The following is a 4,807-nucleotide window of genomic DNA, read 5'->3' on the forward strand; positions in this document are numbered from 1 at the left end:
TGCTGAAAATTTGTAGGGGCCGAAGGGACATGGGGGCTGTTGTGATGTTTTTATTTAAAACCGAGGAGCCATGGACCAAGCCACCAAAAGGGAGAATTAGTCACGTCTTAGACATGCTAGGGGAGTGGTCCAACCATGGCCATGAGCCCTGGGGCAGCCAAGATCAGATCCTTTCTCCTAGACAACCAAACTGAATTTTCGAAAAGCGTAAATGTATAGAAGTGAAGTTGCTGTCAATTTCTGAATTTCCAGCGACAAGGGGCTTGAACGAACGGACTAATCTGATCCTAATGCATCCTATTACGTGTATAGATGTCGCCTTGGGAGCCTGGAGTCGAACCAATAACCTGAAACCACAAAACTCAGAAAAACGTGAAGCTTGGTAAGGGAAGGGCCGAAATCTGCATGCTAAAATTTTCTGAAAATTTCTGTCATGTTTCGGTTTTTGCACATAAAAGATGATCACGTAATGTTAAATAGATGATAATAGGACTTGATTGAGGTTTTGAAAGAAAACTAGACATGCCTGGTTTCGTTTCGAAAGAAAACGAACGAAACGACGACGACGCGGCACGGAGGAGTGGAACGTTTCTTTCCTTTCTTGCTCTCGGGTTTTTCTCCCTTCTGTTTGGCTATGAAACTCACGACTTTTACCTCTGAAATACTCTAAATTTCGGTGGAGAGGGAGAGGGATTGAGTGGTTATGAAGGTGAGGAGAAGGGTGCACAATATAAGGAAGATCCAAGACCAAGTCTCCAAGCATTTGAATTTTGAATTTGAATTGTGGTTTGCTATCAACTCTTTGTTGGATGCTTCTAGAGTATAGTGGCCGAAATATAGAGCTTATTAGACTAGGATGATGCTAAATATTTACTTAATTAAGGTGGACTAAAAATAAAAAGATCATTATGCTAATTCAACCAAGAATGGGTCAAAGGGTGGTGAGTTGGCAAATGCATTGCCTAGCAACTATGGGGTGGGCCGAAATCCACTAATAGAAGGAATGGGGAGTGTTGTTTATTTACTAAATTAATAACTCTTAAAAGCCTCACTAATCCCTTAAATAATTTAGTGAATAAAACCATTAATTATGCAACTTAAATGAGCTTATTTCTTAATCACCTCAAGCATCTTAAATTAAATCCTCAAACCTCCTTTTTAACTTAAATGAACTTACTTGCTAGCTAAATTAACTTCTGGAAATATTTCTCGAATCTTAAATTCTATCTCCAAAATCCGACTCCAGTCCGGCCTCACTGAAATAACTGAAATGCTAAAAATCAAACTACTGAACTGAGATAATAAAATAATTAACTTCAAAGAAATGCATTTAAATAATCATGCAATGAAGTCAATGAAATTTAAAACACTAGAATTATGCATGGCCTATACGTCTACTGATTACGGGTTCTACAATCCTTACCCCCTTAAAATAAATTTCGTCCTCGAAATTAGAACTCACCGAATAACTCGGGGTAACGCTCCCTCATCTCTGACTCAGACTCCCACGTAGCTTCCTCCTCAGAATGGTTAAGCCATTGACTTTGACTCGCTTAACCAGCTTGTTCCGAAGCTTCTTCTCCTGCCTGTCTAGGATCTGCACGGGTCTCTCCTCATAAGATAAGTTCGGAGTAAGCTGCAACGGCTCGAAATTCAGCACATGCGAAGGATTTGCCATATACTTCCTCAGCATGGAGACGTGGAACACATTGTGTACTCCGGCCATATTCGGCGGAAGAGCCACACGATACGCTAGCGTCCCAACTCTGTCAAGGATCTCAAACGGTCCAATGAATCTCGGACTGAGCTTCCCATTCTTGCCAAACCTCATGACACCCTTCATAGGTGCCACTTTCACAAAGACATGATCGCCCACTGCAAACTCTAAGTCTCTCCTCCGCTGATCGGCATAACTCTTCTGTCGGCTCTGAGCAGTCCTCATCCTATCACGGATCTTGGCTACTACCTCTGCTGCCTGCTGAACAATCTCTGGACCCAACTCTGCTCTCTCTCCTACTTCATCCCAATGAACAGGAGATCTACACTTGCGTCCATACAGCGCTTCATACGGAGCCATACCTATAGACGACTGGAAACTGTTGTTATAGGTGAACTCTACCAATGGTAAGTTCGTCTCCCAACTCCCTGAGAAATCGATGACGCAAGCGCGAAGAAGATCCTCCAAAATCTGAATAACTCGCTCCGACTGCCCATCTGTCTGCGGATGGAAAGCTTTGCTAAACAGCAACTTCGTACCCAAAGTCGAATGCAAGCTCTTCCAAAATGAGGAAGTGAATCTGGGATCTCTGTCGGATACGATCGAAACTGGAATACCATGAAGTCGGACTATCTCTCGGATATACAACTCTGCATACTGAACCATGGTGAAAGTCGTCTTAATAGGCAAGAAGTGCGCTGATTTGGTAAGACGATCTACAATCACCCAGATGGCATTCGATCCTCTGGCTGACTTCGGCAAACCGGTCACAAAATCCATGGTAATGTTCTCCCACTTCCACTCGGGAATAGGAAGAGGCTTGAGCAAACCTGCTGGTCTCTGATGCTCGGCCTTCACTAACTGGCAAGTCAGGCACTCTGATACAAAACGCCTGATGTCCTTCTTCATCCCTGGCCACCAATACAATAGCTGCAGATCTTTGTACATCTTCGTACTCCCAGGGTGAATGGAGTACGGGGACGTATGGGCCTCTGATAAGATGTCTGCTCGGATAGAATCACTGCTAGGAACCCATATCCTATCTCGGTATCTCACAATACCGTCGCTGACTGTATACAAAACACTGCCCTTGGCTTCATCTCTCTTCTTCCACTGTGCCAATTGCTCATCTGCTGACTGACCACTGCGAATACGGTCCATAAGGGAAGACTGAATGGTCAAGGTAGATAGACGAGGAACTCTACCTCGAGGATAAGTCTCGAGATCAAACCTCTGTATCTCAAACTGAAGAGGTTTCTGAATCGTCAAATGAGCCATCACTGCGACTTTTCTCCTCAATGCATCCGTAACTACATTAGCTTTACCCGGGTGGTAGCTAATGTCACAATCGTAGTCTTTCACAAGCTCCAACCAACGCCTGTGACGCATGTTCAGCTCCTTCTGCGTAAAGAAATACTTGAGGCTCTTGTGGTCGGTAAAGATCTGGCATTTCTCTCCATACAGATAGTGCCTCCAAATCTTCAAAGCAAAAACTACGGCCGCTAACTTCAGATCATGGGTAGGGTAATTCTTCTCATGAATTTTCAGCTGTCGAGAAGCATACGCTATCACTCTCCCATGCTGCATCAAAACTGCACCTAAACCAAGCTTCGAAGCATCGGTATAAAGGACAAACTCACCAGATCCTGACGGTACAGCCAAAACGGGTGCTGAGATAAGAGCTTGCTTCAAAGTATCGAAGCTCTTCTGACACTCCTCGCTCCACACAAATTTCACATTTTTCTTGGTCAGTGCTGTGAGTGGAACGGCAATGGATGAGAATCCCTGAATGAACTTCCTGTAATATCCTGCCAACCCAAGAAAACTGCGGATCTCGGATGCATTCTGAGGCACAACCCAATCTCTGACTGCTGCAACTTTTGCGGGGTCTACCTCAATATCACTGCTAGAAACAATGTGGTCTAAGAACGCCACCTTCTCTAACCAGAATTCGCATTTACTGAACTTTGCGAATAATTTGTGCTTCTGCAATGTCTGCAACACTGTGGTCAGATGCCTGCTGTGCTCCTCCCGACTCTTGGAGTAGACGAGTATGTCATCTATGAACACTATCACAAAATGGTCGAGATACGGCTGAAATACGCGATTCTTGAGATCCATGAAGATCGCTGGCGCATTCGTCAGACCGAACGGCATCACAAGGAACTCGTAGTGGCCATAACGAGTCCTGAAAGCAGTCTTGGAAACATCAGCATCTCTCACCCTCAACTGGTGATAACCAGAGCGCAGATCAATCTTGGAGAAAATCGAAGCTCCCTGCAACTGGTCAAACAGATCCTCAATCCTCGGAAGTGGGTATTTATTCTTCACTGTAACCCTGTTCAACTCCCGATAGTCAATGCAAAGCCTCATCGAGCCATCCTTCTTTTTCACAAATAAGACCGGCGCGCCCCATGGTGAAAAGCTCGGGCGAATGAACTCCTTGTCGAGAAGTTCCTGAATCTGCTTCTTAAGCTCTGCCATCTCTGTCGGTACTAGTCGGTACGGCGCTTTGGATATCGGAGCCGTACCTGGCATAAGCTCAATGGAAAACTCCACCTCTCTCTCGGGTGGCATACCAGAGACGTCTTCGGGAAAAACGTCTAAGAAATCTCTGACAATCGGAACATCTGAGGCTGAATGGCTGGGTTCCTCGGGGACAGATAAAAAGGTCGCTAGAAATGCCCGACACCCTCTATGCATGAGCTTCCTGGCCTGAACATACGGAATAATGCGCGGTAAAGGAAAGTACATGTCCGGCTCAAATAAGAACTGCTCCATTCCAGGCGGTCGGACAAGGACAGATCTCCGCTGGAAGTCTATCAACACTCTGTTCTTCAATAGCCAGTCCATCCCTAGGATAATGTCAAGTTCCGGCATCGGTAGCACGATCAGATCCGCATAAACAAGATTACCGTGCAGCTCCAGGTCTATATCTCGGATAACATTGGTGGCTGCCATCTCCTCGCCTGACGGCAACACTACTGAAAAGGCTATGTCTAGCCCAATGGTCTTGATCTTGAGAAAGTTAGCAAAGACCTCCGAAATAAACAAGTGAGTGGCCCTGAATGTATCAAGGCCTTGGTAGCG

The sequence above is a fragment of the Primulina tabacum genome, chromosome 12 (assembly GCF_025594145.1).
Source record: "Primulina tabacum isolate GXHZ01 chromosome 12, ASM2559414v2, whole genome shotgun sequence".
In the NCBI taxonomy this organism is placed as follows: domain Eukaryota; kingdom Viridiplantae; phylum Streptophyta; class Magnoliopsida; order Lamiales; family Gesneriaceae; genus Primulina; species Primulina tabacum.